At 36.2% G+C, this 20,257-nt stretch overlaps 1 protein-coding gene across 5 annotated transcripts in view; it reads left to right on the top strand.

The window, feature by feature from the left end:
- LOC133044015 (uncharacterized) overlaps window positions 1-20,257 on the top strand; it is a 247,629-nt gene that overhangs the window by 14,595 nt on the left and 212,777 nt on the right. The window contains exon 2 of one of the 5 annotated variants that reach the window (XM_061125579.1): window positions 13,783-13,839. The exons of the other annotated variants lie outside the window; for them this stretch is intronic. The gene's annotated coding sequence lies outside the window, so the exon portion shown is untranslated. The remainder of the gene's footprint in view (window positions 1-13,782; window positions 13,840-20,257) is intronic. 5 annotated transcript variants of the gene reach the window in all.

Here is a 20,257-nt window from a genome sequence, read left to right as displayed (position 1 = left end):
AATGTATACTATGTATATATACTAAATATATAATATATATATACTATATACTATATATATACTAAAACATATACTATATATATACTAAAAATGTATACTATATACATACCATACAAATGCTTAAAAGTAATGGATTAAATTATCCTTCAAGTAAGTTAACTGCCTACCAGAATAAAGCACAACACTCTTTGGATAGTAAGGAAATCAAAACAGTCAATCCTAAAGGAAATCAACCTTGAATTTTCTTTGGAAGGACTGATGCTGAAGCTGAAGCTCTAATCCTTTGGCCACCTGATGCGAAGAGCTGACTCATTGGAAAAGACCCTGATGCTGGGAAAGATTGAGGTCAAGAGGAGAAGGGGGTGACAGAGGATGAGATGGTTGGATGGTATCACCGACTCAAGGGACATGAATTTGAGCAAACTCTGGGAGATAGTGAAGGACAAGGAAGCCTGGTGTGCTGTAGTTCACAGGGTCGCAAAGAGTCAGACACAACTTAGCAACTGAACAACAGCATAAATCTATAACATTATAGATATTCAGCAATATAACTTCACCATGTCTAGCACACAATTTTAAAAGTTACTGCGCATGCAAAGCAGCAGGAAGTTATAGCACACAGGAGAAAAATCAGTCAATAGAAGCAGACTAAAATATGATGGGGAGGATAGATAAGCAAATAAGGACAAAAGCTATAACAAATATGTGCAATATGTTCAGAGATTTAAAAACAAAACAGAAATGATGAAGACAGAAATAGAAGCTACAAAATGTACCAAATAAAGTGCCTAGAGATAAAAGAAATGTGAAATAAAAAATTCACAGGATGGGATTAAGAGGGAATTAGACCGTGCAGACATAGCAATAGAATCAATCCAAACTGAAGAGTAGAGAGAGAGAAAATATGACTAAATACTAATGAATAGAGCTTCAGTGACCTGTAGGACAATAGGAAGCAGTCCAGTATTCCTTTATTTGGAGTCTCAGAAAGAAAAGCAGTAAGTGAATTAAGCAAAGTCACAAGATAGAAGGTATAGTCAACATCAATTTCATTTTTCTATACTAGCAATAAATAGTTGGATGTTTAAGTTTAAAAACATTATTCATAATAGCATAAAAAGTGTAAACTACTTCAAAATACATTTAGTAAAAGATATGTACATCCTGCCCATTAAAAATTATAAAATATGGTTCAAAGCAGGCAGACTCTTTACCATCTGAGCCACCAGGGAAACCCTGACCAAAAAAGAAGTTAAGAGACCTTAATAAATGGTGAGATATGCCATATTCATAGGTTGGAAGATTCAATAGTGTTAAGATGTCAGTTCTCCAAGTAGTCTACAGATTCATCTTCATTTACATGAAACTATGCTGCTGCTGCTAAGTCACTTCAGTCGTGTCTGACTCTGTGCAACCCCATAGACGGCAGCCCACCAGGCTCCCCTGTCCCTGGGATTCTCCAGGCAAGAACACTGGAGTGGGTTGCCATTTCCTTCTCCAATGCGTGAAAGGGAAAAGTGAAAGTGAAGTCGCTCAGTCGTATCCGACTCTTAGCGACCCCATGGACCGCAGCCTACCAGGCTCCTCCACCCATAGGATTTTCCAGGCAAGAGTACTGGAGTGGGGTGCCATTGCCTTCTCTGATGTGAAACTATAGGAAAGACAAATTTTATTCAAAATGAAGAAAGCACACCAATGGTAACCAGAAGCAGATATTAATAGAATGACTGACTGATAAAGGACACAGGTTGTATGAGTGCATGCATTTATCAATACTTACAGAACTGAGCATTTGAAATGGGTACGTTTTCTTATATGTAAATTATACCTTAATAAAGATAATTTAGAAATAAGTCAATTGACTTTCAATATGCCAGCAAAAATTGGGAACCTTGAAAAAATAACCCATTTATAAAAGCAATTAAAATTAAAAATTATCTAGAAAGAAATCTTCCAAAAGTCTATAACCCTTATGTTTGTACAAATGCCTGTGTGTGTGTTTTCCCACAGTCAATCAACCCATGCTTGATTGTATTTTCAGTTATTAGCATTCTGTTTTGTTATGGCCTCTGTATTAGAAAGGCTTGATTTTCTGTAAAGGGTTTTTTTGGCTTCTATTTCTTTTTCATGATTTACAAGCTTCCTTTTCAAATATTCTTATTATCTTATCACATTTTGGCTACTTTATTCTTTGAGATTCTATTTGTTCATGTTATTATGTTATTTTAATGTTTTTGAAATTATGAAGAGCAATATATCTGAACTATTTTTGTCTCTCTTTGGTTAAGTCTTTGTATGATATAGATCTTTTGCTTGCTTTTAGCTTATGTACACTTCCTGCATTTTTATATAGTACTTATGTTTAGGTTCTGTTTTGTTTTTGATAATTACTCATTTTTATATTTCATAAATATATATTTTATAGTAATATACTTTATGTTTTTGTTTAAAAATTTTTATTTTATATTGCAGTATAGTTGATTAACAATGCTGTTAGCTTCAGGTGTACGGAATATCCGCTAGTGAAGGAAATGGCAACCCACTCCAATAGTCTTGCCTGGAAAATCCCATGGACAGAGGAGCCTGGCGAGCTACAGTTCATGCGGTTGCAAAGAGTCGGACATGCCTGAGCGACTGGGCACAGAATATTGAGCACAGTTCTCTGTACTATACAGTAGGTCCTTGTTGGTTATCTATCTTAAATAGCAGCGTGTACACGTCAATCCCCAACTCCCTAACTACTGCTCCCCACCAACCCTTCCCCCTTAGTAACCATAAATTCATTCTCTGTTTGAAACAGGGTGGGTCGCATATGGAAAATAAACACAGTACTTAACCAATTTCTTTCCCATTTATTGTTCTGAAACCATCTTATCAAATGCTTCATTTCCTTTGCCCTGACAATTCATTTCTCCTTAGTGTTTGATGTTTAAGAAATTTAAACATTAATAGCTTAAAACAAAGCCTTGAGTCACAGGATTTCTATGCTGAAGTATAGCAGTTAGTGCCTCAGCTCCATAATTCATCCCACTTCTCCTCAGGAAGTCTCCTTTGTCTAGGGTTACAATTCATAGAAAATGTAAAAGAGCAGTAAATATACTTTCTTATTTAGCTCTAATTCCTCGCTTTTATGCTGTGTCCAACCAAGTTTATGTGTTGATACTCCTTATTTCTGTTGTGATCTAACCACACCTCAAAATCTTGTCAGTTTAAGCAAGATATTTGGATAGGACTAATACTTTTAGGGGAACTTGCTTCCTCCTCAAATTTTGAAAAATTATGTCAGCTCTTACTTTTGTCCAGGGTAGTCCAAATTCAATGTAATTGACTGGAGTACTTAATTATACATTTTTTGTATCTTGCCAAATACTAAAATGTGTAAATCAATGCCTCCTTCATTGACGACAATGATTTTGGTGAGTTCTAGTATAAAACTCGGAGAAGGCAATGGCACGCCACTCCAGTACTCTTGCCTGGAGAATCCCATGGACAGAGGAGCCTGATGGGCTGCAGACCATGGGGTCGCTAAGAGTCGGACACAACTGAACGACTGCACTTTCACTTTTTACTTTCATGCACTGGAGAAGGAAATGGCAACCCACTCCAGTGTTCTTGCCTGGAGAATCCCAGGGACGGGGGAGCCTGGTGGGCTGCCATTTATGGGGTCACACAGAGTTGGACACGACTGAAGTGACTTAGCAGCAACAGTATAAAACTGTCTCTGCAATTTTCATATGCTAATTTAAAAAATTAACCAATTTCATAAAAAAAGAATAAAAGTATACCCAAAATAATTTAACACATTAAATATACAGGTAGGGAGCAGTTATCCAAAAATAGATTAATTCCTCTTAGCTATGTCTAGACTATATTGCTTAGATATAAAATGCTTATTTATACCCATTCTAATAAAAATTTCCCACAAACAGGATGTCCCTTAATAATTAGCAAGAATAGTAACCAAGGGATCTCCAGAAGGTAACTCCAGTTGTTTACATACACACAAACTGAGTAGAGAATAACTGTTAAAAGCTCCATTTTTATTATAATAACAAACCAGCTCTGCTGTATCATTTTTATTTCTTCTTATATTGTAAACTTCAGTGATCCTTAAGGAAAATTCTTTTTATCAGCATGTGCTACAATAAGTGAATATACCCTTGAAATGATGATATAGCTCATTTTTTAAAGAAGCTGTCCAAATCATTAGATTCAGTTATTTCTAAATCTACCTGTTATGAATCCAACATAATTCATTTTTATTAAGCAAAAAAAGTAATGTTACCATCTTTGGCATGTATCTTTTCCTTTAGATGGTAGTCATCAGGAACCCAGGGTGAAAAGACTAGCCAACATCTGAAATGTCATTGTTAAAAAGGAATTCTGGAGGATCCAAAATTAGCTATTAAATCTTGGTCTAGAAATCACACATATCACTTTTACTTAAAAAATCATTAGTCAGAACTAGTCACACAGTCCCATTCAACCATTAGATGATCAAGACTTTTAAGTATACCATTGCCCAGAATTTTGAGAACTAACTTTAATGACTATAGAGTGAATCCCCCAGGAAAAAATTAACCTATGACAATCCAAATATGAGATAATCACCAAAAACAACACATTACCTAAACTTCCTGAGGAGACTGCTTATTATCCCATTGAGCCAATATATTGTAAAATAGGGAATAGTAACATAGGACAGTTAGATGAGTAAGTAAAGTAGGCTTCCAGTGAAGCCAATTCAAGGACTTAACAATCATTTTTTTATTATGCTACATAATTTATGTAAAAAAAATCATTGGCAGAGACAGACATTGCATATTGACATATACTGTCGAAGTTATTATTAAGGCTAAAGAAGTAAGGATAGGGAGTCTTAATTCCCTTTTATTTTTGCTGGCACTTATTCTGGAAGAAATTTTCCACATTGAAGCCAAAGAAGATTTATTTTTATTATTATCGTAAAGTTTTACAAGCTTTTCATCTTTGGCCAGTCAATTTCTGCTTAACAAATATCTTTCATAAATGAAATTTGCTTATCTTCTAGAGAGTTTCTAAGACATCACATTAATTTTAAAAACAAATATGTTTGCTATGTCATACTGCTTTTTAAAATCAACTAACTTATTTGAAGTTCCTGTTAATAAACAGTTTTATACAGAAAATAGGTCTTGTGACTTTGATCATCAGAAACAGTTCATTTTCTGGGTATTGATTTGTTTCTTTTTCTCACATCATGAATTGGAGCTCTCCAGAGTAATGCAAGCTGCTGTCTGTATTATTCTTCGTTATGGATGATAAATGTGAAACTTTACTTGTATTGCGATCTTCAGTCTTTTTCAAAGTTAATACTTTCTGGTAGTTGAAAAGAGAGATGCTGATGGCAAATCAGAAGCCTACTTGAGCATATCTGAGGGTGTCCTTTAGATTTTGAAAATAAAGTATCCTGCTGCATAAATTTGAATTCTGCTAAAATTACTTATGATTTATAACCCTATAGATAAAAGAGCTACTGAAGAAACCCAACAGGGTCATTTATATATCGTGTAAGTGCTTAAAAATAAAAAGAACCATCACATTTTTAAAAAGTTAATACTTCAAATTGTAAAAACAAAAAGCATGTCTAAAAAGGGAAACATTTCTCAAAAGCCTGTGGGAAATTCTATGTTCATAGAATTTTCACTGAAAGTATTTGCAGACGTTGATAACCCTGAACTTTCAGAAGTGTTAGAAAATACATCATCACCTTTGGGACTTGTTTAAAAGAACCCAAATATGTAAAAATATAATCCTCTTATTAGTAGAATATGTAATGGTGAAAAGTTCACAAGGATAAAGTATTAGTTGTTAAGTCATGTCTGACTCTTTATGACCCCATGGATTGTACACTGCCAGGCTCCTCTGTCCATGAGATTCTCCAGGCAAGAATACTGGATTGCGTAGCCATTTTCTTCTCCAGGGACTCTTTCTGACCCAGGGATTGAACCTGGGTCTCCTGCATTGCAGGCGGATTCTTTACCATCTGGGCCACCAGGTGGACTATAGCCCGCCAGCCATAAGGGTAAAGTCCATGCTTATTATATAATTGCTCTATGCATGGTGTTACATGTATCAACCACTAATAAATATTTGTTTATTAAATGAGTGAAATGTCCAACTATAGCATAATTAAATAAATTATTAAAAAACTGACTAGGACTTCCGTTGTGGTCCAATGGTTAAGAATCCGTTTTGCAATGCAGGGACACGGGTTCAGTCCCCAGTCAGGGAACTAAGATCCCACATGCCATGAAGCAACTAAGCCCAACTACTGAGCGTGTGCACTCCAGAGCCCTTGTGCCACAACTAGAGTCTGTGAACCTCGAAAGATCCAAAGTGCTGCAACTAAGATCTGACGCAGCCAAATAAATAAATATTTTTTAAAAATAATACATTACTGAATAATTCACTAGCTGACTGTCATTAATTCTTTAGGAAAACAGTTTCATTAGGAAACAGATTCTCATACAATAATGGTGGAATATAAAGTGATATATTATTTTGGGGAGAGCAATTTGCCTTTGTGTATCAAAAAGTTTTTTAAATGGGCCTACTTGTTGTTCTATCAAGTTTATTTCTAGGAATTTATTCTAAGAAAATAATTATAATTTGTGACATCACTTTGCTATAAAGAGGTGTATTGAAGAATTATTCAAATTAGCCAAAATTTATGGAACTATGGCTATTATTTTTCTTTTCTTTCTTTTCCATATTTTCTGTCATGTGCTTATATTATTTATAAATCATTACACATTTTAACAGAAAAAGACACTACCATGACAATGGAATTTAACTATTCTATAGGCTTTAAAGTCAAGAAGACGATAATCAAAAAATCATAAAATTAAATCATTATTAAAATGGTAAAAAAAAATTCTGACAACTCTTAAAGATCATTAAATAACTTTTAAATGATGCTATTGAAGACCGACAGAACTGTTTTGGAAAAATTGGTCCATTTCCTCCCTTAGCCTCACTGCCATGCTTCAAGTCATTTATTTTTACTTCATCCTCAAGTAATTGTTTTTCTGTCCAGTTGTTCTATCAATTACTAATATCAAAGTATGGACCACTTCAACTATTAATATTGACTTGTCTAAGTATTGAATTCTCTTTAATTTTGCTAGCGTGTGTTTCATATATTTTGTGGCTCTGTTATTACCTGCACAAATTTACAATTCTTCCTAACGAATTGACCCATTTATCATTATAATATATACCTCTTTGTCTCTAGTAATATACCTTTCACCTTAAAATTTATTTTGTCTGATATCTGTATAGGCACTCCAGCTCTCAGCCGGTTTAACCTATTTGAATTTAATATCAGTCTCTTACTGGTAGCAAAGGACTCTCAAGAGTCTTCTCCAACACTGCAATTCAAGAGCATCAATTCTTTGGCCCTCAGCCTTCTTTATGGTCCAACTCTCCCATCAGTACATGACTACAGGGAAAACCATAGCTTTGATCATATGGACTTTTGTGGGGAAAAGGATGTCTCTGCTTTTTAACACTCTGTCTAGGTAGGTGATAGCTTTCCTTCTAAGGAGCAAGGGTCTTTTAATTTCGTGGCTGCAGTCACCATTCACAGAGATTTTGGAGCCCAAGAAAATAAAATCCATCACTGCTTCCACGTTTCCCTCTTCTATTTGCCATGAAATGATGGGGCCAGATGCCATGATCTTAGTTTTTTGAATGTTGAGTTTTAAGCCAGCTTTTTCACTCTCTTTCACTCTCATCAAGAAGCTCTTTAGTTCCACTTCACTTTCTGCACTTCAAATGGTATCATCTGCATATCTGAGGTTGTTGATATATCTCCCAGCAATCTCGATTCCAGCTTGTGATTCATCCAGTCTGGCATTTTGTATGTGTACTATGCATATAAATTAAATAATCAAAATGACAATATACAGCCTTGTCATACTCCTTTCCCAGTTTTGAACTAGTCAGTTGTTTCATTTCCAGTTCTAACTGTTGCTTCTTGACACACCTATGGGTATCTCAGGAGACAGGTAAGGTGGTCTGCTATTTCCATCTTTTGAAGAATCTTCCAGTTTGTTGTGATCCACACAGTCAAAGGCTTTAGTGTAGTCAATGAAGCAGGAGTAGATGTTTTTTCTGGAATTCCCTTACTTTCTCCATGGTCTAATGAATGTTGGCAATTTGATCCCTGGCTCCTAAGCTTCTTCAAAACTCAGCTTGTACATCTGAAAATTCTCAGTTCATATACCGTTGAAGGTAACTTGAGTGATTTTGAGCATTATCTTGCTAGCATATGAAATAAGCACAATTGTACAGTAGTGTGAGCAGTCTGGCATTGTCCTTCTTTGAGGTTGGAATGAAAACTGACCTTTTCCAGTCCTGTGGCCACTGCTGAGCTTTCCAAATTTGCTGGCATAATGAGTGCAGCACTTTAACAGCATCATCTTTTAGGGTTTGAAATAACACAGCTGGAATTCCATCATCTTTGCTAGCTTTATCTGTGGTCATGCTTCTTATGGTTCATTTGAATTCACATTCCAGGATCTGGCTCTAGGGAGTGAACATACCATCGTGGTTATCCAGGTCATTATGGCCTTCTTTGTATAGTTCTGTGTTTTCTTGCCACCTCTTCTTAATCTTTTCTGCTTCTTTTAAGTCCATACCATTTCTGTCCTTTATTGTGCCCATCCTTGTATGAAATGCTCCCCTGATATCTCCCTGATACACATGAACATATCTCTATGTGCATGCTAAGTCACTTCAGTCATGTCTGACTCTTTGCAACCCTTTGGACTGTAGCCCACCAGGCTCCTCTGTCCATGGGATCGTCCAGGCAAGAATACTGGAATGGGTTGCCATATTCTTCCCCAAGAGATCTTCTAGATCCAGGGATCAAACCTGCATCTCCATAGTTTCATATTTTCTTTAATTTTTAAAACATGGCTTCCTTTAGGGAAACATTCAAGTTGCCTCAAAGACAATTTCTACTGACCACTTTCATTTTTCTGTATATTGGCTAAACTTTCCTCTTTATTTGCATGTCTCTTAATTTGTTGTTCAAAACCGGAAAATTTAGTTAATTGAGTGGATGATTTTTATTCATGGTGGTTATGCTCTATAAAGCCACTGCAAACCTGAATTAATAAATACTGAACTGGTGCACATATATATCATATGAATTACAATCTTAAATCTTGAAAGCAACACATCCTGGTAGACTGTTTGATTTTACAAAGAGAAAATAAGGTTTAGAAATGTTACTAATTTGCCTGAGGTTGCCCCACTACTGTCTTCATGTTGTGGTCACCTCTGATGAGAGCTAAAACAAGAAGGCAGAGAACCACCTTGTTTGACCTCACCTGAATATCTGTGGATGGCATCACCAACTCGATGAACATGAGTTTGAGTAAACTCCTGGAGTTTGTGATGGACAGGGAGGCCTGGTGTGCTGCAGCCCATGGGGTCGCAAAGAGTCGGACACGACCGAGCGACTGAAATGAACTGAACTTAACTTCCAATCCTTTAAGGTTGAATCATTCCCTAAATCTTCCTGTCAAAATTTTGGCCAGCTTCTTTTTTGTCCCAGCTGGAACTTCTTTCTGCCTTAGACAGCTGTAATGTTGATTACTGTAGCTAATTGTACTTGTTTTTGATAATGCCTGAATGTAGGGCTTCTCTGCCAAGCTGAACTCCAAGTCAGGTTAAATAGCAACAAGGTCCTGAGAATGGGACTTTTCCAGAAAGCTCCAAGTTTGGTCAAATAGTGACAACACTCTGGGGAATGAGGCTTTTGCAGAGCTCCAAAAGGAGTTCAGTCCCCTTCAGTGGCTGTGAGATGGGTAGTTGCTGCACCTGCCATGCCATGGAAAGAGGGGTACAGACAGGATTATACTCAAAACCAAATGACACAGATCCTGCTTTAGTTACTAAAGTAGCTTCTCTTTATTTCAACACTATATATATGTGTATATATATATATACACACACACACACACACATATATATATATACACCCACAAATATATACACAATAAAATGCACAGGTATTTAATATTCAGCTCCATGCATTTTTCTAAAAAAATTTTATTGAGGTAAAATTGACCTGTAACATTATATTTGTTTCAGTGTACAACACAATGATTCAGGACTTGTATATATTGAGAAATAATCACCACAGTAAGTCTAGTTAACATCTGTCACCATATATAGTTGAATTTAAACTTTCTTGTGGTAAGAACTTTTAAGATTTGCTCTCTTAGCAACGTTCAAACATACAGTGTGATTAACTATAGTCAAAATCAGTCCTGAATATTCATTGGAAGGACTGATGCTGAAGCTGAAGCTCCAATACTCTGGCCATCTGATATGAAAAACTGACTCATTAGAAAAGACCCTGATGCTGGAAAAGATTTAAGGCAGGAGAAGTGGACGACAGAGGATGAGATGGTTGGATAGCTTCACCAACTCAATGGACATGAGTTTGAGCAAGCTCTGAGAGTTGGTGATGGACAGGGAAGCCTGGTGTGCTGTAGTCCATGGGGTTGCAGAGTCGGACATGACTGGCAACGGAACTGAACTATGGTCACCATGCTGTCCATTACAGCCCTGTGACTTATTTCTATAACTGAAATTTTGTACCTTTTGACCCGCTTCACCAATTTCATACTCTACCTCAGACACTTTTCCCCTGGTGACCATCAATCTATTCTATGTATCTATAAGCTTGGGGGTCTTTGTGATTTTGGTTTCTTTAGATTCCACTTATATAAAACTGAGATTATATGATATTTATTTTTCTCTGTCTGACTTATTTCACTTAGCATGATTCTCTCAGAATCTACTTATGTTGTCATAAAGGGCAATATTTCTTTCTTTAAAGGCTAAAATACTCATAAATAAATATAAATATATGCCATATTTTTTTAATCCATTCATCCATTGATGGACACTTAAGACTGTTTCCACATCTTGGCTATTGTATATGACACTGCAATGAACATGGAGGTGCATATATCTCTTCAAGAGGACGTTTTCATTTTCTTTACCTAGTAACTTTTCTTAAATAAACATTTTCTACTTTGAACTATGTCTTTGGTTAATTTCTAGGGTTCTGAAATGGTTGATGTAGATAATTTTTCCTAGTATTTTCTTTGTCCTTCTGGAGGCAATTTACCAAGGTTCTCTGTCATTCTGAAAGTTTCACCTCAAGCAATTATTTTGATCACTTTGCTTGGAAACTAACTTTTGTAGCAGCAACCTATATCTTTCTTCACCATCATATTATACTTACCTGGCATGCTTTCCCAAGCTCAGCTGATAGGGTAATCAATTTTAATATAGTCATTTCTTTTTTTCATTTATTTATCAGCTTTTTAAGCATCCATAATATACATGATCCTTGCTATTTACTGTGGAAAAATTAAAGAAAACTTCACAAACCCACTTCACTTCATCCTGAAGGACCTTACAGTCAAACTGAATAAGACAGACATAATACAGATAAAATTGTATTGGTGATGGACAGGGAAGCCTGGCGTGCTGCAGTCCATGGGGTCACAAAGAGTCGGACATGACTGAGTGACTGAATTGAACTGAATACAGATAAATATAAAATCTTAAAGCGTGTAACAAGTTCTATAAAATGATTAGAGCAGACAACGCAAACAGTTTTAAGTAGTAAGTGATATTTCACCTAGAGGCATCATGAAATGCTTCATGAAGTCATGGCATAAAAGTCCATGTATTCATGGTGATAACATTATCCATTCTAGTTTCTAAATGTATATTTTTAAGGTGTCAGCTTACCTGCAGTGTTATATGAATCTAAGTGCTTTAATCATGGAGACAGGTCAATGGGAGACATATGGAGCAAGCAGGTTTTCACCTTTCCTCTAATCTTGCTATCTCAGAAACTTTCTATTCCAGCTGTGCTATGGCATAACCCTCAGAATTTGTCATTATAGTGTTTTATCTTAAAGGCTACAAAATCATCTAGCATTGGCCTATGCCTATCATCACCACCCTTTTGAAAATTATAATGAGAAACAGTTTTTTGTTGGAGGGCACGGATAGTATTCCACATAGAGAACACTAGAAAGCAGACCATATACTAACAGACCTACACTGCTGCTATTTTCATGATCAGACAGTGTGAGCTTTCATCTGTGAGCAGGCTGGTCGTGTCCATATTTGGTGCACTAGAAGATGTTGAATGAATAAGTGGGGCATCTGTGGAAGCCCAAAGAGAACGCACATCTTCCAAATAAATGTCCAGGTAAAAATAAACAATCAGAGAACAGGTCTGTTAAATTCCACTGTTCGCTCTAAAAATAGTTATAAATGAAAATAGAGTCAAGTGTTTTACAAAGTACCCTGGCAATAAGAAGTGCTATTCCAGTGAAATGTAAGTCCTAGGAATTCAAAAGAGTTGGGCAAAGCAACTAAATGGTGAAGTTATAAACACAGGTTGCTAAAGAAAGAAGCATTAGTAATAATGACATCCATGTGGGAAACCCCTGCACAGAGCACCATCAATCTGACCGACTCATGTCAGCAAGACAGAAAACAGCGACTGAAACAAAAGATCTGAAAAACTTGTTGCAAAAAGGTCAGTGGGGGACTGTGAATAACTTAGCATGAATAGTAATGGACAATACCAGCCAGTCTTTCTACGTGACCAGAACATTACAATTTGAAAGTACTCAAATAAAGATGAAACACTAGATGTTAAAATGCATTCTGTGTGTTTACTGGAAGGTGGTTCACGTTAATCCTTTTAAATCTCTGCTCAGTATTAAAGCTTAGAGAATCCTTCATATGGCAGCAAGGAGTCGTTTTTCAAAGGGAGTGTAATGGAAGGATAATCCTAATATTTGTTGCTTGATTTTTAGTCCTCATTCAGCTCATGTGAAATTGGGACTCGTTTTGCAGATTGATTATACAACATTATAAATCTCAAAATTTAGCCAAAACATATACAAGAGTGAGTTCCAAGTTATTAGTCATGTGAAGTGGGGGAGTAGGGAGGATGGAAGCTCAGCTTCAATAATGATGCTGCCATTTTCTATAAATGTGCTACTTTTTGGATGCTTTAAGCTATCAAGAACTTTTTATAATAACATGTTTAATAAGCCAAATAAATCTGGATACTACAACAAAGACTACTACTTGAGATTTCAACTTCTGCATCACTCCCCTGGGGTCATGCTGTGTCACATAAAATAGCAGAGCAGCCTCCTGGCCACTTACTGTGGCACAATAACACTCGAACTGAAAGCCAGGTCAACTGATGCTAATTTGTAATTCTTCTAAGCATGGCAGGTGAGTTGGTTAATTTCATGTATTGACTTAGATCGGTCATGGTAATGATTTTTTGTTAAACAGCAGTCTAGATATTGCTGTGAAGGTATTTCTTAGCTGTGATTAATATATAAAATAGCAGACTTTGACTAAAGCAAATTGCCCTCCACATGGTGGGTGGGCCTCATTTAATTAGTTGAAGGTCTTAGGAAAAAAGACTAACAGTGCCCAAGGAAGACAGAGTTCTACTTTAGACTGTCCTTGGACTTGAGATCACATTATCAACTCCTCCTTCAGTCTCCAGCCTGCTGGCCTGCCTGTGTGTGTTACAAATGTGTGCGCTAAGTCGCTTCAGTCATGTCTGACTCTTTGTGACCACATGGACTGTAGCTCACGAGGCTCCTCTGTCCATGGGATTCTCCAGGAAAGAATATTGAAATGGGTTGCCATGCCTTCCTCCAGGGGATCTTCCGAATCCAGGGATTGAACCCAAATCTCTTATGTCTCCTGCATTGGCAGGTGAGTTCATTGGCAGGTGAGCACCACCTGGGCCTACCTGTAGATTTCAGAATTACCCACTCCTACAAATCATGTGAGCCAATTCCTTAAAATATCTATCTATCTAACATCCATCTGTCTACACACATCCTATTGGTTCAGTTTCTCTGGAGAACATTGACCATCATACCAAACAAAATAGAAACCCAACAATGTCTTCCATGTTTGCCCATCAGTGTGTCTGAACTACCTGTAAATGCAAGTTGGTCAATACTCACTAGAAATGTTGAAGACTGTGGTATACATACACATGCTGAATACAATTCCTGTAGCTATTGACTTGAAGTAATAGGCTTTTCCTAAAACATTGAAATGAATAGCATACCTCTGAATGCTTTATTTTTTTCCCCAGTTGCTTACCAGAAGTGAAAGCAATTCATTATACGCATTGGGAATTGAACTGCAACATAAATCTGATGGCTTTCTGTGCAAAAATGATGATCCTATTCCAAAACCAACACAAAGTGTTTTGATATGATTTTACAGTTGTGATGGTGTCTTAAGACATGCTATATCTCCATATTTATTTGGTTCCCTCTTATAACCAATAAAATATTTGAAAATTTAACCCTCTCTATCTCAACTCAAAAACATCTGTTGAGGACTCACTATGTTCAGTGCTAGAGATAAAAAGATGAGGAATAACTTCAAAGAGGTCAATGTTCAATAGGAACACAACATATAAATATTTATTTTTTAAAAATAAAAATGTCTAAGTAAGGCAATGTATTAAAGGCACTTTTACTCTACCCTTCAACCTCAAATCCCATCAAAAATAGCAAAAATAAAATAAAATAAAGACAAGTAAATATAAAATATTCATTAAGATGAAGAGATTCCTGTGCCTTCTCAGACACATTATGGATCACACCCAGACTGAGAGAAGAGAACATGCGTAGTTCCAACATACGTAGTTTTGGATTTTGAGTCAGAAATAAACCACCCCCCAATTTGTTACATTCTAATGGACATATACAATATTATTTTTTATTAGAATGCCCCATTAGACTGATTTTAAACTGTGATTTAGACCAATTTTCTGAACTGTGAAACAGGGAACACTTAAGGAAAATTTGTGGTGGTGCTTATGTCATTTCTACTGTTAGTTTCTCTGCCAATACGGAGGGATAAGTCAATGCAAAAGAAGATTAAAGTTTAAAGATTAAGCTTTTAAAAAGACTATTAAGTAAAGTTTCTATACTTTGCAAGCTAAGGAGATGTTTATTCCTTGGGTAAAGAAAATAACTTGAAGAGAGCAGTGCTTGAAATAAGTCCCCAAACTGTTCATCAGCAGGTACTTACCACCACTCAAAGCTCAGTAATGTTCACAAAAGAAATTATCATCGGACCTATGCCTGAAAAATTAAGAGGGGAAAGATAGACTAGAAGCAAGCAAGAAAAAGAAACATGAGGAAAAGAGAGCTGAAAAACACAAAAAAAGTTAAATTACATAATTCTATGTAGTAAAATTGTAGAGAATGATTTTAAGAAAAGATATTAAAAAGTTCAAAACAGTTATATAAGTGTACAAAAAGCACTCAATAGAGCATGGAAAAGAATGTAAAGCACCTTATAAAACTCAGACATTAGAAGAAGACAAATAAAAGCATCATAATGATGAAAAACATTCTAGAAACAACCCTCCTAAATGGGATAAATGAAACTGAAAAAGTCAGAAATATGGAGACTAGGTTTGAGAAGCTATCCTCAAATGAAGTAGAAGAACTATGCATGCAGGATCTCAGGCGAGATAATTGGGAAGACCTAATACACACATAATGTCTGTTTCTGAAGAAGAGAAGAGTGTCTTGGAAGCCAATAATGTTATTCATATAGATTCTAATTTTTCACTCATTTCAGGAACATAGCAAGATTGCAATTATCATTTCCTTTGATAGTCATGGCCATGTGACTAGACTGGACCCCATAAATGTGAATGATAAAGGCTTTAGGAGTTAGCATTTAATTTACTACATTCCCTTTTCTCTGCATTTGGTCAACTTTGTAAACATGTCAGGAAGGAGATTTCAATACTGCATATCAGTTATATGTGGATTTTTTTTTAAAAGGTAAAACTCTTAGAAACAGAGAGGAGAAAAGTGGCTAGAGGTGGGGTAAATACAAGTTGAAATCAAGACTGCTGGGAGAAATATCAATAACCTCAGATATGCAAATGACACCACCCTAATAGCAGAAAGCAAAGAGGAACTGAAGAGCCTCTTGATGAAGGTGAAAGAGGTGAGTGAAAAAACTGACTTAAAACTCAACATTCAGAAAATTAAGATCATGGCATCTGGTCCCATCACTTCATGGCAAATAGATGGGAAAACAATGGAAATTAAATAGACTTTAATTTTGGGGGGCTCCAAAATCACTGCAAATGGTGACTGCAGCCATGAAATTAAAAGACACTTGTTCCTTGGAAGAAAAGCTATGAAAAACCTAGACAGCATATTAAAAAACAGAGAGATCACTTTTTCAACAAAGGTTCATATAGTAAAAGCTATGGGTTTTTCAGTAGTCATGTATGGGTGTGAGAGTTGGACCATAAAGTGCCAAAGAATTGATGCTTTCGAACTCTGGTGCTGTAGAAGACTCTTGAGAGTCCCTTAGACAGAAAGGAGACCAAACCAGTCAATCCTAAAGGAAATCAACCCTGAATATTCATTGGAAGAATTGAAGCTGAAGCTGAAGCTCTAATACTTTGGCCACCTGATGTGAAGAGCCAACTCACTGGAAAAGACTCTAATGGTGGGAAAGATTGAGGGTAGGAGGAGAAGGGAATGACAGAGGATGAGATCATTGGATGGCATCATCGACTCAATGGACATGAATTTGAGCAAACTTCAGAAGTTAGTGAAGGACAGGGAAGCCTGGTGTGCTGTAGTCTATCGGGTCTCAGAGTCAGACAGAACTGAGCAACTGAATAGCAAAGTAAAAGGGTATAAACACTCAACTGTAAGATGAACAAGGTCTGAGGATCTAATGAATAATATGATGACTATAGTTAATAATATGACACTGTATAATTGGGAGGAGGGGATGGCTACCCACTCCAGAACGTTTACCTACAGAACTCCATGGACAGAGGAGCCTGGCAGGCTACATATAGACAACAGGGTCACAAAGAGTCAGACATGACTGAGTGACGAACCCTTTCTCTTTTTTTTTTTCAAGAGAACAGAAATTAAATGTTCTCATTGAAAAAAAAAAAAAGATAAATTTGTGAGGTGATGAATGTGTTATTAGATGGTGGGAATCTTTTCACAATTCACATGTATTTCAGATCACCATGATGTACACCTTAAGATGTAGATGTACACCTTAAGATGACATTCATCTAGCATCAATTATATCTCAATAAAGCTGGAAAAATAAAATTAAAATAAAAAAGGAATCTCCATTAGCTTGGGTTCTTGAGTGACTGTAATCAACAAAGCTCTAATGACCCATGTTGGACTTGTAATACCAATAAGAAATAAAATTTAATGTATAATGACACTAAGATTTTAATACTGCAGCATAACAGACTGATACAAGTGTACTATGGAAAAATATTTCAAGAAAAATAGTCTATCCCAAAAGTCTTAGTACAGTTTTAAGCCTTCTTACGTTCAGTAGTATAAATGATACCAACTTAAAAAAAAAACAAAACAGAATTTGAAAGTTTATTTTCATTTCCTCTATACTTATTTTTGTTGTTGCCAATGCATTTTTCTTTCTTTTTTTTTTTTTTTTGTCGTTGTTTCTTCCAATTTTCACCATATTAAATTAGAGGTACTTAAAATGCTGGAAAGGATTGGGGGCAGGAGGAGAAAGGGATGACAGAGGATGAGATGGCTGGATGGCATCACCGACTCGATGGACATGGATGGGTTTGGGTAGACTCTGGGAGTTGGTGATGGACAGAGAGGCCTGGCGTGCTGCAATTCATGGGGTTGCAAAGAGTTGGACATGACTGAGCGACTTAAGTGAACTGAACTGAACTGAAAAAGTTAAAATTACAAATATATTGCTGGAAATTCAGAGAACTAAATAAGTATAAAAACATATAAGTAACTTTCAAGTGATGAAATTGGTGAGGCGTTATTTGCTTCCCTCACTAGTTTGTGAAGGCAGGAGAAGGGGATGGCAGGGGATGAGATGGTTGGATAGCATCACCAATTAAATGGACATGAGAGTGAGCAAGCTCCGGGAGATAGTGGGCAGTGAAGACTTGCGTGCTGCAGTCCACAGGGGTGCAGAGTGGGAAATGACTGAGCAACACCAACTAGTTTGTGAACTACTTGAAGAAACAGAATATGTCTTCTTTTTAAATCAAGTAGAGGGCCTGGCATTGTATAGATCTTAAATAAACTTTCTTGGACAGAACTGATTTGTTACTGCCTTTACTGTCCATGTAGATCATTTGAGACTGATATATTTGACTAAGAATTATAATTGGGACCCTTCTGACTCAACATATATATGTACAGTTAAAAAGGTTTCTAGTTTCTTTACTTTTGATAGTATGGCTTTTATTTAAGTCAATTTAGCTGCACAGGCTACTGAAGATACTTTAAGCTTCAAATTGTAAAAGATATGATTGATAGAAGTCATTATATAATTATGTCAAAGTAATCCTTTATAAACTGGTTTAGAAATGACATAACAGCATTTTACAGTTAAAATGAAGTTCAAATTGAGACATCTGGACATGTAACTGACAGGGTTTTACTCTTTCTCTCTTTGAAAGCAAAATGATCAGTCATGTTCAGCAAATGGATTACATATATGAGATTGAATGCATAAATATCTCAGTTTAAATCTTTTAAAATGCCATAATTCTTCTTCTCCATTACCCACTTGACTCTATCCAGATAATATATGTAGTCTTTAAAAGCCATTACAGATCTTTAACCTTTAACTTTAACATAGAAAAGAGATGGTTAGAGGAATTATTTTCAGGTAAATCATGTAAGTACAAGTGACTCTTATCCTCCCTGCCTTATATTTCAGCTCCAATCTTTGACTAAACCTGTTATCACACTTTTCTGAGTCTCCCCTACTTCTATTATCACTGTTACTTGGTTTCCTTTGCTGACTCTTCTTTTGTCCTCTTGCTCTTTGATTGTGGATAATTTATTGAATTCAATCCTCAGGTTTGTTTCCCCCCCACCTTTGATGATATTTTCAACATCTATGGCTTAAAATACCATCTCCATACTGAAAAATTTCAATTTAACATCTTCAGCTCTAACCAATTACTTCCATCTCAATTTTTTTGTCACACATGCCACCTGGAATTCTCTGCAACCTCTGCAAACTTAGCATACCTAAAAACTGATTTCTTCCCTGGGCATGTCATACCAGAATTTTTAAAAATTTAAATTTATTTATTTTTAATTGGAGGATAATTGCTTTACAATATTGTGTTGGTTTCTGCCATACATCAACATCAATCAGCCACAGGTATATATATGTTCCCTCCCTCTTGAAGCTTCTTCTCACCTCCCACCCCATCCCATCCTTCTAGCTTGTCTCAGAGTACTGGCTGGAGCCTCTTGAGCCATACATAAAATTCCCACTGCTACCTATTTTACATATGGTAATGTATATGTTTCCATGCTACTCTCCCAATTTGTCCCACCCTCTCTTTTTCCCGATGTGTCCTCAAGTCTGTTCTCTATATCTACATCCACTGCTGCCCTGCAAAGAGGTTCATCAGTATTATCTTTCTAGATTCCATATATATGTGTTACTATACGATACTTGTTTTTCTCTTTCTGATTTACTTCACTCTGTATAACAGGCTCTAGGCAAATTTTAAATCAATGGTTCTCAACTCAAATTTTGGAGAGGAAACCTGAAGTTGTTAGAAAGTGAAGTTGAATCAGAATTATATATGGAGGCTTTTAAATCAATCTCTCTCCACATAAACTGTGTCAGAACTTCCTGGGGTGGGGAATTGGGAAACTGGACATAAAGTAAAAACAGTTTATGGGTGATTCTGCCCAATCTTAACCTCCCATTACCCCCAGTTAAGATGGTATGCTAGGCCCATGTACAGCCACAGCTCCTTTTTCCTTGTCCATTCCTTACAACTGCCACTACATACATAATCAAATGTGTCTGAGACAAGGGGAGGGATTTCTTATTTACACCAAAAGAAAAAGATAAAGAAAGGAGCTAGCAAATGACATGGAATAGTCCTAATTCTGAAACACCTCTGACAGCTATTTCATGTTCAACATCTCCAACATTTGTTTCATGTTCTTTACTCCCATTCTGTCTACAGATGCCTTTCTTCAGGATTACTACGATCATCTTGACTTCTTAATAATATTTCTTCAGTCTTTTTTTTTTCTTTTCCTTTTTTCCCAGTGTATATTTAATTTAT

This window comes from Dama dama, chromosome 3 (genome assembly GCF_033118175.1).
Source record: "Dama dama isolate Ldn47 chromosome 3, ASM3311817v1, whole genome shotgun sequence".
Classification (NCBI taxonomy): domain Eukaryota; kingdom Metazoa; phylum Chordata; class Mammalia; order Artiodactyla; family Cervidae; genus Dama; species Dama dama.
Note: the sequence above shows the minus strand (reverse complement) of the source record. Positions and strands in the feature narration are given on the sequence as shown.